We start from the raw sequence: 25,182 nt of genomic DNA on the forward strand, positions 1-25,182 counted from the left end.
TGTGCTTGGGATTGCCCTGACCTGCGTGCAGGTCCTTGCATGTGGCCTTGTTGAACTTCATGAAATTTGCATGAGCCCACCTCTCAAGTCTGTCAAGATCCCCGTAGATGGCATCCCTTCCCTGCAGCACATCGACCACATCACAGATCTTGGTGTCATTGGCAAACTTACTGAGGACGTGCTCAATCCCAGTGTCCATGTTGCTGACGAAGATGTTAAAACAGTGCTGGTCCCAGTACCAACACCTGAGGAATGCCACTCATCACTGGTCTCCACTTGAACATCCAGCCATTGACCACAATTCTTTGAGTGCGACCATCAAGCCAATTCCTTATCCACCAAATGGTGCATCTGTCAATTCCTTGTCTCTCTAACTTAGATACAAGGATGTCCAGTGCTTTGCATATGTCCGTGTAGTTGATGTCAGTTGCTCTTCCCTTATCCACCAACACTGTAACCCCCTCGTAGAAGGCCACCAGATTTGTTTGGCATGATTTTCCCTTAGTGAAGCCATGCTGACTGTCACCAACAGCCTCCTTATTTTCCCTGTGCCTTAGCATAGTTTCCAGGAGGATCTGCTCCATGACCTGGCCAGGCATAGAGGTGAGACTGACTGGCCTGTAGTTCCCCAGGTCTTCTTTTTTTCCATTTTTAAAATGAGGGTAATGTTTCCCCTTTTCCAGTCAATGGGAACTTCACCAGACTGCCACAGCTTCTCAAATATGATGGAGAATGGCTTATCCACTTCATCCACCAGTTCCCTCAGGACTTGCTGGTGCATCTCAACAGGTCCCATGGACTTATGCACCTTGAGGTTTCTTAGGTGGTCATGAACCTGATATTCTCCTACAGTGGGTGATTCTTCATTATCCCAGTCCCTGCCTTTGCCTTCTGTGACTTGGGCAGTGTGGCTGGAGCACTTACCAGTGAAGACTGAAGCAAAAAAGTCATTGAGTTCCTCAACCTTCTCTGTATCATGGGTAACCAGGTCTCCTGTTTCCTTCTGGAGAGGGCCCGCATTTTCCCTAGTCGTCCTTTTATCACCAAAGTACCTATAGAAGCTTTTCTTACTGCCCTTGATGTCCCTGGCCAGATATACTTTTATCAGGGCTTTAGCTTTCCTAACCTGATCCCTGGCTGCTCAGACAATTTCTCTGTATTGCTCCCAGGCTTCCTCTCCTTGCTTCCACCCTCTGCAGGCTTCCTTTTTGTGTCTCAGCTTGCCCAGGAGCTCCTTGTTCATCCGTGCAGCCTCCTGGCCTTTTTGCCAGACTTCGTCTTTATTGGGACACATCACTTCTGAGCTTGGAGGAGGTGATTCTTGAATATTAAGTAGCTTTCTTGGGCCCTTCTTCTCTCCAGGGCCTTATCCCATGGTGCTCTACCAAGCACATCCATGAAGAGGCCAAAGTCTGCTCTCCTGAAATTCACAGCAGCGAGCTTGCTGTGCACCCTCCTTGCTGCCCTAAGGATCTTGAACTCCAGCATTTCATGGTCACTGCAGCCAAGGCTGCCCTTGAGCTTCCCATTCCCCACCAGCCCCTCCTCGTCTGTGAGAACAAGATCCAGCATGGCATCTCTCCTGGTCGGCTTCTCTGTCCCTTGGAGAAGGAAGTTAACATCAACATATTCCAGGAACCTGCTGGATTGCTTATGCTCTGCTGTGTTGTCCCTCCACCAGGTATCAGGGTGGTTGAAGTCCTCCATGAGTACCAGGGCTTGTGAATGTGAGACTGCTCCATTCTGTCTGTAGAATGCCTCACCCTCTGTCTTCCTGGTCAGGCACCCTGTGGCAGACCCCCACCATAATGTCATCTGTTCCTGCCCTCCTGTGCTCCTGACCCATAAGCTCTTGGTTGGCTCCTCATCCATCCCCAGGCTAAGCTCCATGCACTCCAGCTGGTCACTGACATAGAGGGCAACACCCCCTCCTCGTCTCCCCTGCCTGTCCTTCCTAAACAGCCTGTATCCTTCCATCCCAAAATATCTCCTGATGCTGATAAGATCACATCCCTGCAGGCATGCACACATCTCTAAGTCCTCTTGTTTATTCCCCAATGCTACATGTATTTGCATAGAGACATTTAAGTTGGGCCCCTGATGAAGCTGACTTACTGGTTGGAGTGGCTGGAATTCCTTTGGGCTGCTCTTCAGGTAGGGAACTGCAGTCTGCCATAGATTAGTTCATAGGCATGGCACTATATATGTTATTCACATATATAATGTGTTCTGTTTTCAGTATTTTTGAGGGGTTTCTTTTGTTATGTTTTTGCTGTCCGTGCTCTAGCACTATCCTTTTTGGTGTCAGGGGAGGTGGAGATGCACAGCATCTCTTTGTGCCAAGCTCCTTGATCTCTGGTGGGCACTGAATCTTAAAAAAAAACGTGCTTTTATGCCCTTTGTGTCCCTAGAATGGATGAAATGGTTTTTAATGGATAATGGCTGGATAGATTGTTCCATGGTTCCGAGATGAGCACATGCCTGAAAGTTTTCATTCTTTATCAGGTAACTTCATAGATATGACTACAGCAGTCTCAAAAATAACACTGCGGTGTATAAACACCTCAGCTTGCTTTAAATGATACATTGGGTACTCGCTGCAATCTAGCAATGGCAGCATGGAGCTCAGCACAGCCTAATTTTCCCTGCTGCTTGTGTCCACTGCACATCTAGGGAAATAATATAGTTGCTAGCTTTGGTGGGTGTGGTGACCCCCCCCCACACACCTTCCCATGTTTAGACCCGCTATGTGTTTGAACATGGAAGAGTTAATTTCAGAAATGAGGAGTTTAAGGATTGATGGGCTGAATGTCTGAATTTATATAACCACTACATTCAATGTGTTCCACAACTTTGATTGTTTTGTGTCAATCATTTCTTCTTTTTCAGTCCATTTAACTTGTTTCCTTAAGGGTTTAGTCTTATATCCATGTCTGAAATACAACTATTAGTTTCCTTTTTTGCTTGTGAGGCTGGCTTAAATAGGAGGTTTGATTTCATATGAAAGGTTTATCATCAAGGTGAGTAGGATGGAAAACCAATTTCTTCTTGGTGCACACTGCATTGCTTTAGGATAACTCATACTTCTGCAGCTCAAGGACTAGGTTCTTATTTATATTGATTTAGGGAAATACTTAGGGGTTTGTATTTGCATATTTAATGGAGTTAGACTTTCAGTTATTTGCATTAGCAATTGCTCCAACTCCAGTATTAATAAGGCAGGTGCTTTTGTATAAATAAAAAAAATAATAAAAAAAAAAAGATTAGAGTAGTGCCACAGGTTAATTTTTATATAGATGTAATGACTTCCAGCCACCACAGTAACACACAATATTCCCCTAGTGATACCTCAAGTCAGGAAAGAAATTAACTCCTGTATATTAAGTTAGCAGTGGCAAACAAAATTGAAGATGAAAAGAAAGTGAAGGGACAAGCGAAAAAGCTTAGTTCCTCAGCACTGCCACAAGGGACACACAATTTTAATGTTGAGATTTGGTTATTTCCTTTAATGCCCCACAGATGTGAAAAATACTATGGCAACGCTGGGCCATATGCAAATATTTTTGAAACTTGTGGGACTTAGATTAGGCCTACCTTTTATTAGTTCTTTATCCTTTGTTTTGTTTTTAGGGGTTTGGAGCTTTTTTTTTTTTGCCAGAAACAAGGAGGCAAGATAGGCCTGATAAAGGGGTATGTTATGAAAGATCAGGATCTTCAGGCTTGTGAAGATCTGCATTACTTAAAATATCCTTTTTGTTTAATTAGGTTGAACTGGGTGATTTAGATCAAAGCTACATCTGTATGGAACTAGCAGAGGTCATTGGGCTTCGTGCAATGTCAAGTGCCCACTTACGAGGAAAGCCTGCAGGTTTTTGCCCCTTTGTGTGTACAGTGTGCTTGTGTAGCAGCCAGAAAAAGGTGAGGGCTGGAGATGTTCCCCCAGCAAAGCCTTAGGGCTCCAGCCTCCAGGGGAAACGGGTTGTGTCCCATGGCGCAAAACCATCTTCAAGAACCAAGTTCCAGTTTGAAATACAGCCTGGGTACTTTAACTTCTTAGTCCTCCTTAGTCCAAGAGACTTTCCAGTCTTGCAGATCACTTCTTCCCCCACCCCCCCACCCCCATCCAGCAGCTCCAGTGAGCTTTCCCATGGGACACCCTGCTCTCATCCTGGGTGGAGGTGGTATTGCAGGTGCCAGTGCGATGCTTTCCTCCCTTGAAGCTGGATTGGACTTGGGGAAAACTATCTGATCTCCAGTAATGCAATTCTGTTTTCCCTTCTTTGGAAACAGAGCAACTCTGTTAGGGCATAGGAAGGAAGCCAAAAAGTCAAATTGGCTGAGAACAAATAATGAAATTAGCTAGTGCTGCTTCCCTGACAGAGCTAATAAATGGGGCAGAAAATCTAACAAAAAACACAAATGAAGATGGGATTGTCTACATTTTTTTAAAGTGTGTGTGTATATATTTGTTTTGTTATTATTTTTTAAATCTTGACAGTATCCTAATTTAAAGACGGTAGTGTGCTTTTAGTGTTTCTGGTTCTTGACACTGCTAATACTTTCCTAAATTGTCAAGAGACCCACATAAACATAAGGAGCTTGGCATTGCTCTTTAAACGGGCAGGATCTTGGAAAGAATTCATTTCTCTTGTAATGTGGTTAGTTCTATTTCTGTCATGTACAAATCCTGGCTGACCGAGAATATTGAATCAGAGCTGGCTTGTGGGTGATCAAGTATCTCTGCAGTTATCTTTGCTTGTGTTGGACAAATGAAAGAAGGCTTTAGGGTGGACTGTGTTTCTGTTACCTGGAGAGGAGCAACCCTGCACCCAGCTAGCTGAAGAGGGCCTGGCACAAGAAGTTAAGAAAGGTGCTTGGGCTTGGGTGGAGCATCTCCTTGCTACACAAGACCTGTTGTCACTTGAGCATACTTGTGTATGGCTTAGTAAAACAAACCACAGAATGTACCAGAGGTGCGGATACTTCTCCCGCAGCTAACCACCAAGCATGAAAGTCCTGCTAGATAATCTGAGGCAGCCAGAAACTGGTGGCTGCCTTTGGGCATGGAAGGGCAGAGAGTAGAAGGTGCAAGGGAAAAGGAGATGTTGCATGCACTTTGGTTTCTTCAGGTCAAACTAAGATCTGTTGCTGTTGAGCACATGGTGTACTTCATGTGAATTGTGCTACTATATGCTTGGCCCTTGGGACCGATTGCTATGTAAATGCAAATTATTTAATTAACATTATTGTTTCCGTATGCCATAATATGATTTTTATGAGCATTTCTAGATTAAAGTTCACTTTAGAAACATAGCAATTGCTTCCCAAATTGCTTGGCTGTGCACTGCATTTTAAACCCCTTTAATGCAGTAAGGAATCCTTATCATTCCTTAGGCATCAGAGAGGCAGCCAGAAAAAATATAACCACGATGTGTAAATATAACACTCCACAAAGCATAACAAAAGCCCTGTGTGTTTTGACATAGCAGAACCAGTAATTCTTGACTGGTAACAGGGCAAAAAATATTCACAGATTAAACTTGTGTCTTCTGGTCTTTAAATCATAAACCCAGCTTTAGTTAGATTTCCCCCACCCCCAGTCAGTAGACATGGTACTTTCTCAGTAAAAGTTCCGTATGTGCCAACAGTTACTATAGTTTTCTTTCTATGTGGAAAATACGAACGACAATTAGCTGTGCTGTCTGGGGCCCTGGTATGTGGCACTGGTCAGTGGTGTGATGGTGGCCGGTGTGCAGGATCCTGCCAATAACCCAGCGCGGATGGTGTGGGCAGTGAGGGTGGAAGCTCTCGAACACCTGGAGCTTTGCCAGGAGCTGCTTGCGTGAACATACACCTTTTTGCTTCGTGCTTTTTGGTTCATTTCCCTGAATTAGAAGATACCTCAAAGATCAGTTGTAACACCTTTAGAATAGGAATGTATTGTTCTGGACTGCGGTTCGCCTACTAAAGTTGTTCAACTTGAGAAATTTGAGGACAGTCCCCTTCATTATAAATGTGAAGCTGCAGAAGTGTTGGACAATGTCACCTTGCTTTGCCCAGTGACAGAATTTTCCCAGAGTTTGTAGCTTTTACAAAAAGTTGCTGTTTTAAGTTTTTGCAGTATTAAGGCTGACCCAATTTCGTGTTGTTGCATGGAATTTGAAACAGAGGAAGGTTTCCATAGCTAAATATTTGTATCATTTTTTTTTGTGGTGAAATCCTAGCCTGTGTTAATTTAGCAAGGGATCGGGATAATGTCTTTAATATTTACCCTCTTCTGCTGTTTTTTGTTTAGGGCCTGTTTGTTGTGGTGGGTTTTTTTATAGTAGCAGAGCACAAGTGTCTTTCATGACACATAGTGAAGGGTGCAAAGGAAGCAGTAGTCAGTACTTCCCATTGAATGTAAAGAAATACATATACATAGTAATATTCAGTGAGCCACAATTTTTGCTTTGGAAGAGGAAAAAGCTGTCACATTACTCCCAGCCTGGCATTGTATTGCTACCTCTGAGCAGACTGTGTAACTGCTAACACTTCTCTGAATAGCTCTGATGATACAATGGCTGTTGATATGTATAGAAGCTGGAACTTCACTTCATGGGTTTGGGTCTCGCCCCAAATGCCTGTGGCATCGCATGAGCCTGTTGCATGGGGCTCGGGAGAGTCGCTGGCTCTGCTTCTGTGCTCAGAGTAAGCACATGAGGGAAAAAAGTGTCTAATATCTTTCCTTTTACATAATGTAAAGTATCGCTGTAGCAGTAGCAGGTCAGAATTTGCCAGTCAGAAATCATGGCACTAGCTGACAGCACACCTTTAATCTTGAATTTGCATTTATGAGATTGGGGTTGTTTTGACCCTTCCATCAATTGACATATGCCATGGCAGATCTTCCTGATTAATGGTGTACCTAGGCCTCCAAGCACCAACAAAAATCTACATTGCAGAAGGTTCCCAAGTACTTCTGAGTGCTGGTGAGGAAATCTAGATAAAATTCAGCCTCTTATACAGGGCACATTGCAGACCTGTGACTTACTGCTCTTTTTAAAGAGAGGGAGTGTGGTGTTTTCAAGGGCAGGCTTCAGTACAGTAAACAGAAAAGACAGAATTTGAGGTAGCTGTATTTTTTTATTTTCAGTCTCTCTTAATCTGGGGGCAGGAATGGAGAACAAGGAGTTTGATTATAGTGTAGGTTAGACAAGTGGCTGCAGTGCAATGTAAGGTTGCAGTCCTTCCCTTTTCTCTGCAGCAGCGATCACCGTACCTGCAGCAGCCTTAGTTCTGAGTCTAGTAGCCGAATAATTCAGCATGTTGAACTGGGTGAATTAGAAGTTTCCCATCAGGCTGGGGGGATCGGGGCTTGAGATTTCTTGCAGCTGTGATATCATTCAGCATATTGAGAGAGACAGAGGAAGGAAACAAGAGGAAGTGTGCTTTTAAATGGGCTGGAAATGCAGAAGTAAGTCCTCCCTCCCCAGCCTCCTCTGGGCACTGCCCTGAAGTCAAACTGCCTTCAGGGGGCTGCATGGGGACGGGTGGGTAACCTGCCCTCGCAGGCGTCTGGGGGAAAAAATTGCTGCTCTGCTCCCTCCCTCCCCACCTCCTTGGAGAAACTTCATTCATAGCCAGGATGTCCAATCGGTTGATTTATAGAATGCGGGGTATTTTTTTAACTTTTTTTTTCCTTCTCTCCACTTCCCCTACTAAAAAGCCGGTTGAGTTCACTTCTCCCAAAGCAGGAGGAACATTTTCTGTCAGTTTGATTGATCTGTGAATAACTTTGATGTTCCAAGACACAACGTTAATAGAGTTTGTGGCGTAAAGTTGTGTGAAGAAAATCTAAAAATAAAAAGCAGCTTGATTAACGTCCGCAGCCTAAAAAGAGCGCTGCTTGTGCAGCGGCCAGACTCTGGCAGTATTTGGAGAATAAGTTTTCTAAAACAGAGAGCTGGAAATTGCTGTGCTTGGAACTGGGACTGAAATGTCTTCAAAATCGTTTCTTTTAATTGAAACCAAATCGGAGGTTTTCTGCCTGAGACAGTGCGTGTCGGCCGTGGGACTCACGCTGCGCTGCTGGCAGTGCCAGGGCTTGGCGAGGGATGGCTGGAAGGAGGTGACAGGAGGACTCACAACCCCTTGATGCCCACATGGATGTTCTCAAGACCAAGTAACCTGAATATTTGCATGTTGTAGTACTCTTTACTGATAGCGCAGGATTTTTCTTGTGGTGTTTCTGTTGCAATTAGGCAGTGGTGCAGTGCATTACTAACGGTGACTCTTGGTCCAAGAGAGCCCCCACTATCTTGGGGAGCAGGATCAAGACCTGATTCCTGGCGTTGTGTGAGAACCCTCTCTTTCCCACTCCCTTATCTCTGAAATCCGTAGGGAGAGCGTGTGGCTGTGGCCTGGGCAGGCAGCAGCCGCGGCCAGCAGCGCACGCCCTGCCTGGCCCACAGCCTAAGGATGCCTGTCACCCACCGTACTCTCCTGGGTATGTAATAATGCATATTACATTGAATGAATGATTAATGCAGAATAGTGATATTTATCTGAGGAGCAAGCCGAGGTTTTGCTCTTTTGCTTGGAGCTGGGAAGGTGGGGAGAGCTCCAGGCCAGCTGGGAAGCCCAGTCCCTGTGAGGAGGGACAGGCATGGCAGCTGTGCCTGCTCTCCTCTAGGGAACTGACACCCATCCACCAGCGACCAGAAACCTCCTCTTCTCCTTTCCTCCACCCTCCACACCTACTGCTGTTGATGGCAGGATCCCACACAGCTTGCTGCAGGCGGAGGGAGCCATCCGAGCTGTTCCTGTTTATTAATGATATTCCTAACGTGGCTGGGGCCCTTCCTCTGGAAGTGATTGGAAGCGCTGCAGAAATCCGAGCGCTGGTTGCGAAATTTTGGGTGGGAGACCCTTCCCAGCCAGCCTTGGGTCCCCTCGTTGGTCATGAGAGGTGGAAGGGCTCCGTACACCATGGCAGTGCCAGCCACAGCGAGGACTTTGTGTTGCCAACGGGGGCTTTGGTCCATGAGCCCTCCTCTCCCCACAGCTCTGGCTGAGAGCTGTCGGGTAGAGAAAGGCCTTTTCTTGATACTTTATATTTTTTCTAACCAATCCACCCCCCCCCCCCCAAACACACCCACCTCCTTTAAGACATAGTCCCATTTCTTAAAAACCCTTTAATAATTTAATCCAAACCAAGTGGATTTTTTTTCTTTTGTTTATGTTTTCATTTTTTAATATAAGCTCTGCAGGAGTACTTGTCCTGTGTTGGTGATGGGGAAACTGTGAAGGTTTTTTAAATATATGGTAAGACTGTGTTTTGCTGGGACCATGTGGTGGTGATGACTTGAGCTGTCACTTTTTGTCATTGCTTGCTGACCTTGCCCTGTGTTTATATGGTTTTGTGAACAGCTGGGCAAAAACCAAGGACAAAGAAAAAAACAAAAACAAACAAACAAAAAAAGCCAGGACTGGAAGAACTCTTCAGAGTAGGAAGAAATGCATGTGTCTGGAAACTAGATGGTTTTATTTAAAAAAAAAAACAACCAAACTGTGTTCAGGGGTTTGGGTTTGTTTGTTTATCTAGAGGATTTTTTTTTTACAAGTGAAACACATTAGGTATTGGTAAGTAATCATACCTTGTGACCACTGTTGTCAATTTTTGTGATACTGTTGTAATAGTATTATGATAGAAAATGTCCTCCATACCTTTTGTCTCCAAAGAAGCCCCGTCCTCTAAGTAAGCTGTAAACAAAAGGAGGTTTGTGACTCAAATGCATCTCCCACCAGTTTGTGTTTTCATGTTTCATGATGCCATCTGGGTAGGGCATCTCAGCCCTTAGTGGCCACCTCAAGCCTGACTCAGGAGAGCATGGGATCAAGGCTGCTACCATGGGATGGCAGTTCTGGCCCATGTGACATGGGTGGAGCAGAAAAACGTTCAGGATCCTTTTTCTAAAAGCAAGATGACAAATTTATTCTCATTGGCCTCGTCGTCAGAGACTTTCTGGTATGTCAGCAGGAATAGAGGCTGGTTCCCCACGGAGCACTAGGTGTTTGATTGCTTTTATACCAAAACTAAGGCAAATGGGTTTGAAGAAGTTAGTATGATGACTGCTCACTCTTTCTTCTCTCTCTGAATTTATTGTTCACTAGAGTTAAATTCATACAAATGCATAAATTGCAGATGGAGAAGTAATAGAGGAAATGTATCATTGCAATATGTGCAACTGACTTCAAGAAGGAATAAAGCCGTTAAGTGGAAAAGATCCTGAATGTTCAAGAGCTTTTTGTGGGAAAGAACCTTGGGTATTTCACTATTTGAGTGATAAGGACAGGAAGATTTGTGGCTGGCTGTGCAGCCATTTAATAGTAGACTGGGATATCGATCTACTATTGTATTGTGTTTTCTTAAGATATAGGTTAATAATGGTACATTATCTTTCACTTCGGGAAATAATGACTTAAAAGGTACGTGAGCAAAAAAGCTGTAGACTGTAGAAATAAAACGAAATGGAAGTTAGATGAAACTGGCTGGAAGAGATCCTGGATTTTAAAAGGGCTATTGTAAAGCGGGTGTTGGCACTTTTTCAATGAGGGTGTGCCACACTGTAGCCTTTTTTTCCCTAAATTAGAGGTTGCATGTGCCAGTAGAAATGGAGTGAAAGCTGGGAGCTGCTGCCTTTTACAGAGTCCTGAGGATGCTACAAGGTCCAGCTTTGAGCATCTGCTGGGCTGTTAGGGATCAGTCCCGAGTGCTGCACGCTGCCGGCTTTGGTTATGCAAAACACTGTGGTGCACAAAACAGGTTGACTAGGGAATAACTTACTGTCTTTCCATGGATTAGTCTTCATGAGGTGGATGTGTCATGTCTTTGGCTGTTACTGACATGATCTAAATTTTATGTCTGTCCTATTTCAGATAAGGCATTACTAAGGGAGACTGTGAAAAGGTTGTTCATTGACTTCAGGGTACTTTGAGTGCTCTTAAAGTAACATCACTCATCCACCGTGATGGCATTTATCCGAATGTATTTCTGGTGTGGTAAACAAGTTATGGGAGTTCTGTTATTAGCACCTTGTAAATCCCAAGGACAGCTGAACACAGCCTTTTATAGTCTATCGTAAAATAGTCTTCTGTTCACAAAAATGTGAAAAGCATTGTTTTGCATGTGGGCTTCCTTATTAAAAAACAAGTTTCTGGTTTGGTAAATGTTGTTATTATTTTAATCAGATTAAGCTTCCCTTACAGCTTTTGCAATCTGCTCTTAAGAAAAAGCCACCTTTATTAAGCATTCTTTCTTAATACTTCTTAATCTTCATGGCCCAGAGCACAGCTGGGGAGGAACAAGAGAAAGGAGTTAAAAGTAGACACTTTCTCCTGACTATTACACTTCTTTTAAAAAACTTTTAATGAGAAGCCTTCAATTTTCAATAGCAAACTAGGTCTTTCATTTTCATGCATTTGTTTCTCCTGTCCAAAGTGTGCCATTAAAGAATAATGAATGTTCATGGCATTCTTTGTGTTTTTAAATGCAAAGAAATGGTTGGAGTCAGGAATAGCATGATGGTAATGCTTTGTCTCTCTTTGTAGGTGCACATGCATTTGAAAGTACGAAGTCTGAACTATACATATGGTATGTTTGTTTCATGTTTCAGCTGGCAGTCCCTTTGAAGGGGCACTTGTTTCTTTTACTTTGTTTGCCTCTGCCTGCAGGCAGCATGTATGAAAAATAATAAATACTTCCACTAATGCCTGATGGGACAGCTTAGTAGTTTAGGCATCAGATTTAGAAATACCTGGTATTTTCAAAACTCGGAGTTCCAACACCTCTTGGGGTCTGGCTCCTTCTCAATATTGGTGTTACTGTTTTGTTAGGCTGGGATTTCTTCTGCAGGATATGTCCCAATCAGTCCAGGAACTTTCAGCGCTGGATTTCAACGGATTTCTGAGTCTTGTGGAAATGTTGGCCAGGCTTTCTTTACTGGAATGAACACACCATTTATGCGCTTCACAGCTTAGGAGATGGTAAGGAAGATGCCTACGCAGGAGCTCTAGGCTTCCTGCCATCTCATTTTACAGCAGCTCGCAAAGCAAACATTCAGTAGAAACAAATGAATTGAAGTCAGTCAGCCGGGGAATTGGCTACCAAAAAAAGAAAAAAAAGAAAGCATCAAGGGAAAAAGCTCCTCCCTTACACTCCTGCCTTTTGAGAGGGTTGCCAAGGAAAAAGCTGGAACTTACAGACGTTTTTGGCAGGAGGACAGGAGGAAGAACAAGTTCTGTCAGGAGACCTCAGTCCCTTGGAAAGCAAGACCTGGAGAGGTGAAAGGCTCTTCCTGGCTGTAGGTCAGACCCTGAAAGCTCTGGGAAGTGAGAACAAGAGGTGGTGCTAGGGCACAGGAGTTCCTCAGTCCCTAATAGGCAGCCCGGGGCTGTTCCAGCCCTGTAGCTGATCTGGTGGTGACAAGTGTCTAACTTCATTTGCAGGTAACGGGCTGTTCCCTCACTGTATTTTTAATTATGTGTATCACATCTGCTCTGGGTCACATCCTCTCCATACTTGGTGCTGGTCCTCACCACAGGAGGCATAGGTGAGGGGCAAGAGAGAGGTGTTGCATATAGATGAAGGTTATGTCAAGGGTTTGGGGAAGAGGAGTGTTAATGGTTAGCTCCTGTAGATCAACTGCTCTAGCTGGTGCTGGGATACTCAGTGGCAGGTTTGAAATGGGCATTTTCCATCTTATGTGATACTTGCAAGAAGAATTAAAAAAAGGAAAAAAAGAAAAAAAAAAGACAAATTTTGATAGTAGTCCTGTGTCAATAAATCACATGTCATATTAAGTTTCAGATATTGATGATTATTTTCTTTGACTGTCTCTTGATGTCCATTTGCCGAAGTTGAGACAGAGACAGGAGAGCAAACTGCCAAGAATTTCCTTTTTTTATCTTCATTTTCCTTCACTGAGAAAGCTAATTGAATCTCTTTCTGAACCACTTAATTCACTGCCTGTCATGCTCTTCTCTCTCAGTGTAAACTTCCTTGGGGCTATCGCCATAGTCCCAGCAGAGAAGGAAATTAGGGTCTCTAACAGAAATAACTTACAGCTTACATAGCATAAACAAATCTTGGAAAGCAAACACTGACAGGTTGGGGGAATTTATTCTTTTTTTTTGTTGAAAAAAAGAAAGTAATAAGAAAGAAAAGATTAAATGCAAACATAGTGCCCTGCAGTGTTTAGAACACTTCCTTATAGTCTGTCAAGCTACATGTTCAGGGCCTTTGATCAGGCTGGAGGTTGTTTATTTCCTGTACAAACCAGCTTGTACATTGATCAATGTATTGTTGATATAGCGAAGGTATTCCCTTTACTGGTGTCTTTGAGAGGACTTGGACTTGACGACAGTATTGCAAGCACTAACATGGGTGTCTGAGTTGTGGAGAAAATGCAGAGGAACAAGAGGACAGGGTTGATAATAACTTGATCCCCTGTTTAAGGGAAGAATGCATGGAGGGGTTTCTATGGAAAGAAGCACCATCGGTGAAGGTGGCTCACACTTCAGAAGAGATCATTTGGGAACCATTGCTCTATATAATCAAGCATTTTCCTTATGGTTACTGTACTAGGAGGACCTGCTGCACAATGACTCCCCTGATGGGAGTTGTTCCTTGACCAGTCATACCCTGTGGGAGGGGGAAGACATTAATACTTTGCTTCATTAAAAACAAAACAACAACAAAACAAAAAAAAACCCACCACCAATCATAAAAATGTACCATTTGCTTTAAATTTGTTCTACATTATTTTTGACCAGAGTTTAGCATTTTCCACAGGGTGGACCTGAATGCAAAGTTTATACAAAGAATAACCTTAACTTTGTATGCACAGTAATGGGATCTAAAATAACTATTATCAGAAAGGAAAACTCGCTTAGCTGGAAAGTGAAGGATTACTTACTCTTTGTCCCAGCTGTTTTAAGTCTGAGGCATCGGGCTTAAAGTGACCTGAGGGAGATCTGTAATGAAGCTGTGTAGTTTGCTGCCACTGGACCTTGCAGATGCCGGAAGTTTTCATGCCAACAGACAGCATCTGTAAAAATTCGTGGAAGAGAAATCCATCAAATGCTCTTAAGAAGAGAGAAATCTCCTCTGGTTCTTGATAGGTGGGAGCTGCAAACTTCTGTGTTGCTGTGTAGTTACTACAATATATTTTTCCTGGTTTTACTCTTCCATACGCATCTGTTGCAGGCCACTATTGGGCAGGATATCGGGCTAGGGAAACCTCTGGCCTGACCTCTGTCAGTTGTCCCTGTGACTCACAGAGCAAAGGTTAACTGCACACCGCACTTTGGGAGCCTCTGATCTCCAATCATTTTAAGCAGAGCGCTAATTCAATAATATTATGGTTATTTGGACAACGACTGGGTGGGATGAATTCATTTTTCGTTCTGAGCCCGCACGTTTCCTTTGTCACATAAAGTTCAGTCTCAGTGAACCACCCTATAAAATGGGAATAATGCCTCTTTTCTGCATGTCTGCATTGTTTTGTCTAAGTATAACAGCTGCCCCCAATGTGTTTGAGCATGGGTTTGGGGGTACTGGGCATTAAGTATCATAATTATCCCACCAACAGGAGCAGGAGGTGAAACCCCCTTGTCCATAGTCTTCCCTGGAGTGAGTCATACAGAGTAGGAGCCTCCTATCTGCAGAGAGGGCAAGCTGTTATCTGTTAATATGGCAGCATTTCGCCAAATGATTAGGCTGTCAGAATTATAGCAATTTGAACACGCTAAGCAAGCTTTTATGTACACAGGAACAAGATGCCGGCATTAGATTACTGAAGAGGAGTAACACACGCTGGAGATTGACAAGTGCTTGGCAAGCCCGTGTTCCTGGGGCTCATCAGACATTCACGGCTCCGATGCGGTGCTGGTGAAGAGCATACTCAAGTAGCTGTATCATAGCCGGGGTGACATCTGGTGACATGCAGTTAGGCCTGTTGTGTTTTTCTGGGATGAATTCATTTTCACAATATTTGAATGGAATCCATTTATGCAGAGTGGAAATATTCTGGCATATGCAAGTGACTTACAAGACGGTAATATTTTTGGTCCATCTTTTATTTGGTGACAAAAGCGTAATTAGCTGCACTTAGCCACGTGGTATTTTATGGAGCGGTTTTCTGTATTTCTGTGCTTCCTGCTGGCTCTGCTCCTCTTATTCTCCCTCCTGATGCAGGTAGCTACGAATGTTGGACATGGAGGAGGGGGCACAGGTACGCTTGGCAGTTCCCTGTGGTCGTAGCTGGGGCTCCTACACAAATGTGTCTGTTGGCAAAAGCTGCCTTTTCTCTCCCTGGAGCAGCTGGAGGGTTTATGTTGCACTAAACAGAGGCTTGGACACTAAGTGGGTTTTGATCCTCTGATAACGCTGTGTTTTGGTAGTGGAGTGTATTATCATTTCTCTACTAAGTTTGCTGGTCATTCTGCTTTGGTGTTGCCGAACGTCAGTGTTGCGAAGTGGGTGGTTTAGCGTTTTTTTTTCCCCCTTGACCTCCGAGGAGGTGACTGTGGGCTTGATTTAGCATTGCATCTAGGCTGAACTTGGGTTTGGAATAGGGCCTGGTCTCTGCTGGGAGTTCAGCTTTAGCTTGTTCTTCAGCAGGCTGTGACAGAGGTGTCCAGAAAATAGGATTTCATTGCATAGAAAACGATTTTATGTTAAAAATCAAACCGACAGATGTCAGTCTGTGCAGGGAAAACGCAAGGAAATGTGTGTTTGGGATAAAAATCCAATTTTTCCTTGGATGCTTTTGAAGGAAAATTCCTGAGTATATCTATCTAAAAAATCCCTTTCAGAAGCTTTCGTGTGGTGGAAGCCCTGCAAGCCCTCTGTGGCGCATGGAGGGACAGTGCAGGACTGTGTGTGGTGGACCAGCCATGAGTCCAGGAGATGTTCTTGTGCTAGGGAACAGTAAGTTTGGTGCCAGGCACACAGGCTGTAAGCGGATCCAGCAGCAAAGTGTGACCCTTATTGTGGCATCTCTACCTGTAAACAAGAACAAGCCTGCGGATATGTTAGCCTGCTGCCTGGCCCACAGCAGGTAGTAGTCTCCTGCAATCCACGGGCTATTCCCCACAGGTGATGGGGTGACAGCATCAAAACCAAATCCCTGCTTGTGACTTTGCACCCTGGGACTGTCCTGCAGCCTTCTCCAGGGCGTGAAGGTGCTGATTCAGACTTTTGACCAGAATCCCAAGAAGCAGGTAGTACTTACATCCTAGTACTCCATGTGGGGCCAAAGTATTACATAGCTGTACACCACCAGGCTGTGTCACACAACCTGAGATTGGGCAAATGCTCCTTGGCCCTGTTTTATTGAGTGGTAGTGTGTAACCTGTGTGCCTCTAATGGAGAAAACCTGATGGGAGTAAACTAATGCAGAAGTATACTGTCCTTGGAACAGGTGAGGTGTTAGTTGTACCCGGAGTACAGTAAGGCAAATCCACTTTGACATTCTGTCTTGCTCTTGGTAGGAGTAGCCTGAGGCCGCTTGTGTGAAACAGGCATTTAGCAGTTTGAGTAGGGGTAAATCTGCTTTCTGTAGTCGTAGTCACACCCAAGTGCTAACGACTGTTTTGCTGAGAGGGGTTTTTGTGTGTCCAGCTGTGGAGAACAGGATGAGCAAGGGGGAAAAATGCTAAAATACTGTTTCCAAATGTTCTGGAGGTTGTGCCCTGAGTCTTTTAACATGTGCTCTGGCTTGTGCTCCATGTAGGAGTTGCCCTTCGGAGGCAGGCTGGCAGGGCTGCGGTGGAGCTTAAGTGTCCCAGGGCAAACGCATTTCAGGTTAGCCTTGTTCAGTAAGCCAGGTGAAGAAATTTTGCAAAACTGTTTTTGCTATTTGCTTCAGTGTCTTTGGGAGAAAGGCATTCTTCTGGCTCACTTTGTAAATACTGCCTGGTTGCAATCTTCCAGCCTGGTGGTTCTTGGATGAAGAACCTAATTTTTTTTTTTTTTTTTTTTTTTTTTTTTTTCAGTACAGTACTGCTATGATTAAAAAAAAAAAAAAAAAAAAAAGCCTTTTAAACTTTCAAAGTGCCTATCACAAGGTAAGGATAGAAAAAGTTTCTCAGTGTTAAAATGGGCATTTTGAGAGTGCCATCAAGGCATTTTGGAGAATAGAGGTGTTTTATTTTTAATGAGAAGAACTAAAGAATAAAAAATGGTAGCCTTGGAGAATTGCAGATCAAAGGTTTCTTCATTGTAAAACAAATGAAAGGTCTCAGTCCTAGAAGTGATGAATAAATTGATAAATTTTTAACAGGAAGAATAGGCTATAAATGGTAATTTAATTCTTTGGAGAAGAGAATCATTTAAGCACTGTTTAAAAAGTCCAGATTTTTTTGTGTGAGAAGATTATAATGATAACTAAGGGGATGACTGTGAAAGCACACGGTTAGGCTGGGTCTGTTGTGTGCAGTGCTGCTTGCGCTCACCGCAGTGCTTGTGTCCTTCCTGGCATATGTCCCAGCATGGAGGTGGGCACCTGCCTGCTTCTTGCAGGAGCCTGGTTGTGCCCTTTGCCTGGAAGCCAGATGCATCTGGGCACTTCAGCCTTTGGGGGAAAAACTGAATGCTTAAAAAAAGAGGCTGTACTTAGCAATGTGCTTATGGCCCCCCTGCTCCTTGGCTTTGCAAGAGGCAAAGCACAGGGCAAGGTTGGTGGGGACCAAGCCATCCCATCCCTGTGTCCCCTGTCCCAGACCATCAGTCTGCTCAGTGGCAGGGATGTCTGGGACTCAAAACGGGCCCTGATGGAAAAAGATCACCCATGAGTGCTGGGGCGGTGTAGGCAGGGGACTGGGGCAGGAAAGGCAAAGCCAGGAAGGGAGGACCATGGCCTTCTTGGGGGCAGGGCGAGCAGGAGCATTAAGAAGTGTAGGCTAGGGAAGGGGCGTTTAACAGCATTCACCCAGGGCAGCTCACTGCTACAGGGCTGACAGGCTGATGGGTGCTACCAAATTTGCATAATAACACCACTAATAAAGGCCTTGGGGTCCCAGCGGAGTGCTCCTCCATTGCTGACTGCATGCTGCTTTTGCATTGGGCTCATCCTCCTCTATGTAGCCATGACCCACTTTTCACACTCAAATCCCAATTGTATTTGTCAGTTGTGGAGTAGCCTGGCCCAGCTCTGCAAGGAAACCTTGTCAGCTCCTATAAGGTGTTCCTGCGTGCAGCAGCACGGTCAGCGGCTGGGACCATGACCCACCGCCATGGCTCTGCCTGGGCTACGCTCTGCTGCATTGTCTGGGCTGCCAGCTTCCCGGTTTGTGTCTTCCAGCAATGCTGTCACACTCATTAACCCATCCCACTTGTTGCCCTTCTGTCTCTTGACAGTGTTAATAAAGTTAAAATAAAGAAAAACAGAAGGAAAAAAAAATCTTTGCCTCTTGCTTGATATTAATTCTTTGGTACTAATTTTATTTCATTTTTTCAACACCCATCAAATTTTTCCTTTTGCTTTCACATCACACATCTCATGAGCCCTGTGGATGGAGAAGCTCCACCACAGCTCTTGTGCACGGAGGTGGACTGGTTTGCAGACCCAGGTGACTGAGCTGTGCCTCGTGCCCCCCGGGTGGCAGCTATTTTGGAGAGAAAAATGTGCTGCTGCTCGCACTAGTGATGGAATTCTGACTTCTTGCTGACCTTACAGCAATGCAGGAAGCAAAATTAGTTGTATTTGCAAGGTTCAGAACAGGATCAAGCTGTTTTGCAAGGGCTGTGTGTCTATCACAGATGAGTATCTTTAATTCTTTTAACTAAAAAAAAAAAAAAGTTAAAAGCCCACTTTGACTTAAAAAAAAAGCTCTCAGAAAAGGTAATGTTTTTGACCACTGCTACATTCTCAAATCAGTTTATACTGAAGAGGCTTAGAAGGCATGATGGTACTTGTTAGTCATGGGCATAATTTTTTGGTCTGCTTTCTGCTTACTGGGAGTTAGAAATGTATGTCTGCATTCAGACCTTTGCTGTGTCACTAGATTCCTGATGGTATGCCTAAGCTCTGACAGCTGGTCACGGTGGCAAAGAGCTTCAAACTGAGAAGCAGAGTTGGGCTTTTGCAACTTTAACCCTGTGGAGACTGCAGATGGGCAGCGATAATACTATGAGAAATTTAAAGAGTTTTATTTATAGCTTAAATAGCGGCACTGTTACCCAAGGTAAAGGAAGGCGTGCCTAGAAGTTTTCATCATTTCTTAGCCTGTATCAACTTTAGGTGGGAAATGGATCATTCGATGTCATCGCTAGGAGTGTAGCTAAAGTTGATCCTACTCTACTGACAGGAATTTAATTTTTCAGCTCTACGGAGGTTTGCCAAAATATTTGTTGTGTGGTTTTTTTTTTTTTTTTTCCCCAGGTGGATTCTCCCATCCCTTTTCAGTATTTGGGAGCTCTGCAGGTTTACTTTGTATGGCTGATCTAAATGGCTGTTGTTAGCCTGAAATCAAACCTAAATCCTGAAGAATGTTAAATGATAATGTTTAAAGGTTGCATTGGTACAAAAGGGGTTCACCTTGGGAAATCCATATCTATATCTAGCTTACTGTTCTCTTTAAGAGCTTGTGGGTCTGATTCAGCCTCGTGTTTATTTTGCAGCATTGCTTTCAGTAGAGCTACTGCTGTTTTTTCACTGATGTGTGAGATCAGAGCAATGCCTTGCGGTGTTTAACTCTTTGCACTCACAGCAATAAGCTTCTGAAAGCTCTTGTGAACCCATTTTCAGCAAAGAGGTATTTGATGCTCATGTTTTTCTCCTGCCTCTTTGAATGGGCAGCAGTGGGGACTTGAACCTCTGGGGAGGTGGCACTGAACTCTCAGGAGTCCAGGCTTCTCAACGTAGACTCTTTATCAAACACGCTTGTATGAATCCACACATTTATGGAAATTTTATTCAGCTTTAACTCAGTGAAAGGTTTTGCTTCAGCAGAGGAAAAAGCCATTTACATCTCGTCAGCTTGGATGTTGCAACAGTGCTAATGCACACAAACCTGAAAGTTGCATTGAGTCTGGCCACGTTTTCCCCCTCTCCCACTAGTTTGGCTGAGAGAAATGTGCAGAGTAAACCAGCACAGTGAGTGTTGAAAGAGCTTGTACAATGTATGTGAGGACATTATTATCTTGAATATATTTTAGCTTGACTCTTCCCCTCACCCCTCACCATTCTAAATTATTTTTTAACATCTGTGTATTAAAGGAAAACTCTGTGTTGCCCAAAAGGTTTCTTTGACATTGTAGAAATAGCTGAATTCTGATGGTTATGAATTTAATTCACGGGCCCTCAAATACTTGCCTTCTCTAACACTGTGTTCTAGTGACTTGCACCATTGTGTTTGCTGTGCTTACTCTTTATCTTCCAGATTTGTGTGCGTCTAGATATTGCTTGTTCAGCTGTTGCTGTTGTTCAGCTTAGCTTTTGAAATCCTGGTTGCCTGTCTGTGCTCCAGCCCTGTGCTCACAGCAGAGGCTGAGCTCCTGCAGTTTTTCCTGTACCTTTTAATCTACCTGTGCTGAACGGGTGGCATTGATGGCAAAACTGCTAATGTCGCTTAGTTACAACTCCCTTCTTCATTAGCAGTGATGGCCAAGTAATAACTGCAGAGTTGCACGTTCAGTGCTGGACTGAGCATCATTTAGTGATGTGAAAGGTATTTTCAGACTCGGCTGGAAGTTGAAGAAGCTTCCATAGCTTGCTCACCTACACTTGCAAAGGGCTACATGGTTATTTGCTTTATTGTGGTATTGCTTTTTAATAATTTTTCATGAGTTAAAAGCTTGGGAAACGGAGGAAATATAGGAAGTGTGACAGTCAATCAGATTACATATGGAAATAAAGATTGACAGGAAAAGGGGTCGTAGCCATCAACACTATTATAGCAGTGTGCAGAGAGAAATCCAGAATCCATGTTGCAAACCTGTTCCTTTGATTGGAAAATGGAGAGTTTCTTGGCACAGCACTTCATGTATTGGAAATACAAGGTATGTAAAAGAAATGGTATTTTTCTTTTGGAGATACTGTTCTGTCGGCTAGCAGATAGGCAATATTATCACTTCAGGCTTTTGTTCATTTAAAATGACACTCTATTATCAGTTTTATGACCTGAGTTTCAAAAACCAAATTCTTTATTTCTGTAGCTGACATTAGCTTAGATTTGATATTCAGCCTTAACACAATTGATAAATTTGAATTTTTGTGCTTAACATTCAGAGAATCACAGACTGCTGAAGTGCGAAGAAACCTCTGGAGGTCATCTAGCCCCAGCTTGGAGCAGGGTCAGCAACAGCAGGTTGTTCAGGGCCATGTCCAGTTAGGCTTTGAATATCTGCAAGGATGGAGACTCCGTAACCTCTCAGGCCAGTCTGTACCAGTGCCTGACCACCCACACAGTGGAAAAGTGGTTGTGGTTTTTTTCTGATGTTTAAAAAGAATTTCCTATATTTAAATTTGTGCCATTGCCTCTTGGCCATAATAAAATTCCTCATAAGAATAATTTGTATTCAACCTTTTTCTTGAATTATATTGGCTCCATCGTGCTTCTAATTTCCTGGGTTTTTTTTATAGGGAACGTGGCTGAACCAGGGTAGAAATACTTTTTTTTTTTTTTTTTTTTTTTTTTTTTTCAGAAATCACAATGTGAAGTTAGGTCTTTAAAAGCTAGTGTGTGTCATTGAATAAGAACTCTTACCACTGTTTCTTGCTCTGTTATTATATGTGAGGGGGGATGTTTGATGCCCCCTCCCCCAGTTAAGGGTTAAATTTATGACCAAAGAATATTTTCTCAGATCTTTGTTGTAAGTTGTCTTCAGTGGATGTATTATGTCATAAAATTGCGTAGATAGAAGGTCAGATTTCTGATTTTTTTAATCAAAACTTATGTGGGGGAAAAAGAAATACAGTAACAACAATAAGACCTGAAGACTCTTTCACCACTTTCATCATCCTTAATTAACTTGAAATCACACTGGACAATCCTCAATGTGCAAAAGTGGCATCTAATAGATGGAAATTATTAAGAAACTTTCAGTTATCCTCTGGGAATATGCCTCAGTGCTTCTGTGTGCTTAAGGATGCCAAAAATATCCCCAGTAATTCTCAAACTCTTTTGGCAGATGAAGGCAGAATGACTGGTTTTACAACAATCAAGATCAGATGGTGGCAGATCTATCATAAACTTTTCTATATTAAGAAATACATACACTGGGAAATAAGCCGTGATCATATGTTCCTTCTCTTTCCGTTGATTTGTCGCTAGTGAGTTAGTGTTAGCATTAGCGTCTGTAAAAGATGGAAGACAGTAAAAGTTCAAATCATTCGGCTGCTCTACGTGCTTTTTATTTCAACTATTTTTAATGTGGTTTCATTGCTGTCTTGGGGAAAAGAAAAAAAGTTGTTTTTGCTTTCACCTGCTTAGTAATGAGCAACTGTCAGACACACTTTGATACTTCTGTGGCTTGGAACAGCGGTGGCCGCAGAATAAAATACACCTTTTTCTGCTAAGTCTTTGTTTTTTTCAGTGAGAGAGGAGCTTAGACACTGTTGGCAAGAGATACTGCCTTTGTTCTGCTAAGACGTATCATTTCAGCTGTGGATCAGTCTTGGAAAACAAAAGCATTTAATTTTCTATCACAACCAAGTGATCTGTGTGAGGAACCATGGCTAACGCCATGGAGCATTTCTGCTGCATTTGCAGGAACAACCTTGGCTCTTTCTGTATTTGCTTGTTTCTTTTGAGAAATTCCTACACCTTTTTTTGTTGGTGTTTTTCTGAGTTGTTTTTTGTTTTTTTTTTTTTTCTAAGAAACTACTCCAGAGTTTTTCTTATAATTGGCTTTATCTTCAGGTGGTTTCCCAGTCCACCAGGAGCAATTGCAAAGTAGCTTCTGCATAAACTTTAAGCAAGCCTTATATATTTATGCCTGTAAAATCTTATCTCCATTCATGCTAGAAATGTAAAACCTCCTCTTCTCAGGGTGTGCATGCACTCTTGCTGATGTCTGCTACCATCAGAGTGATGTGAGTTGTCATCTATTTAGAGATGTAACTTAACCTGCTGAAAGGGACGGTAGTATCTACATGTAACTGTAATTCAGGATGAACCTTGTTTTCCTCCCGTATCTTGAGCCAGACTCCCATCTCCATTCAGGCATTCACTAGCCAAAGATAAATTAATTGGTTCAGATCTGAAAAAGATTGTGTATGAGGGGCCGTCCTAGTCTCAGTTCCTTCAGGTAGTTTGATCCTGTGCTACAATTCAAAGCTTGACTTTTTCTGTATCAGTCTTGTTTACAAGTCTACATAGAAGTGAATGAAAGGATTAAAAAAAAAATTCTTTTCCTTTTGGGTGGTGTTGTGTAATATAGGCTATAATTACTTTCCTCTGAGATAAAGAACCCAGGTCTGGATTCAGGAAACAGGGATACTGCAAGAACCCAGATGGTTGATGGTTTAAGATTCAAGGAGTCTGTCGATAGGAATGCTTGCCCTGACATTGCCAGCATCTGGCCTCTGTCAGGCTGAGAGGGAATCTCCATCCTTTTTCTTTCTTCTTCTTATTTTTCCTCTGATCCAGAGGATACCCGCAGGAGGATACCTCCCTGGCTCTTGGCCAAACCCTGGAGTGGTGCCGCTTTCCTCTCTGTTCCCCCACGCAGTTGACAAGCCTTCGCTCTGCCATCTCCTTAGCAACTGGGAGCACACCAGCACAGAGCCACACGGCCCCCGGGGGCTGCAGCTCTCTATTTATAGGCAGTTGAGCCTGGATGAAAATTTCCAGAGAGCTTTGGTAAGGCCTCTACAGGAACAAAAACTTATGGGCCCACTGAAGAATCCGGCGGGGTGTCCTATCTCAAAGCCCTGCCCTTAGTGAGATGCTCGGTCTTTGCAGTAAAACGCATTCACTCGCATAGGTAGCAAGGATTTGCTGTTTACATAGCTGCTAATTAACCTTTCAAGAATCATCTTCTCCCTAACCCAGGTTAGGAAGTGAAATGCAGGTGCAAAAACAACAGCCTGGGGTAATATCATGTTGTAACAGGCAAAGTCTCAAGGATGATGCCATGTCTGTGGTTTCTTTTTTTTATTATTATTATTTCAGGGGTATGGCTTAGTGGAATCTTAGAAAACAGGAGAAGAAAATATTTATTTTGAGCTTTGTGGTTAGGTTTTTTTTAATTATGTTTCTTCAGGCTAAATTCTACATTGAAAACAAGATTTAATCACTGGTTATATTGCTTAGAGTTGCTCTGCAAAGGTTTATTGATTCAGTGTTTCCCTTAGTCATGTGGCTGAGAAATGAAGTGAAGGATGTGTAGTGGTGCTAAAAGCAACTTCAAGTATTAAAGAAATAAATGATAATCCGTCAAAGTGGGGTGGATGATGACCTCGAGCAGGACACCTGTTTTCATGAACTCTTTATGTATACTGAGCTAAAACTCTGAGACATCTGTGAAGGAATTTAATACTTATTGTGAGATAATACCTTTTAGGTGAATCTGAGGAGCTTTCTGGAGATCCTAAAGTTACCATATCTAGTTGTCTGACAACTTTGTACTAGTTTACCTGGGCAAAATCACAATTAAAGACTTCCATAATGCAGTGAGTTTTTTCTTCTCTTTAATCCTTTTAGCTGGACCTTGTGTACCAGTGTAGGAGACTTTTGTGTCTTGATCCTAAGGCTTCCCTCCGTGATTTCCCTCATACCCTCCATTCTCTGCCAGTGACTGGCAATAGATAAAGCCTTGGAGGAAATGTCACTCTACTTTTAAAGTACTCTTTGATGTCTCAGAGTCATCGCTGAAATTGTTCTCCTGGATGCCATGGTGAGAAAATAATGTCTGTCTTAGACTGGAGGAGCAAGAAGAGTCCAAAGCAACATTTAACCTACTCCAGTTGATAGGAATGTGGGAATTACATGCTTTTGTGTGTGCTTGTGGGGGGAGAAGGAGCCTCTGTGTGCAAGGAGAACATGGGGAGGTGAAGACGTGCACTGTATAGGCAGGCTGATTGACAGCCCAGCTGGTGCAGATCAGTAATTGGAAATTCATTGCACATAAATCTTCTAGTACTTATCGTGAGACATGGGAAGGAGAATATCTGAGCACTGAAGCAGTTAACT

At 43.2% G+C, this 25,182-nt stretch overlaps 1 protein-coding gene across 11 annotated transcripts in view; it reads left to right on the plus strand.

Annotated features, from left to right (window-relative positions):
• FAT3 (FAT atypical cadherin 3) overlaps nucleotides 1-25,182 on the plus strand; it is a 416,215-nt gene that overhangs the window by 33,709 nt on the left and 357,324 nt on the right. The window contains exon 1 of one of the 11 annotated variants that reach the window (XM_080376581.1): nucleotides 1-25,182. This exon is cut by the window's left edge and continues 17,010 nt beyond it; it is cut by the window's right edge and continues 10,832 nt beyond it. The exons of the other annotated variants lie outside the window; for them this stretch is intronic. The gene's annotated coding sequence lies outside the window, so the exon portion shown is untranslated. 11 annotated transcript variants of the gene reach the window in all.

The sequence above is a fragment of the Falco punctatus genome (assembly GCF_963210335.1).
Source record: "Falco punctatus genome assembly, chromosome: 2".
NCBI classification, from domain to species: Eukaryota; Metazoa; Chordata; class Aves; order Falconiformes; family Falconidae; genus Falco; species Falco punctatus.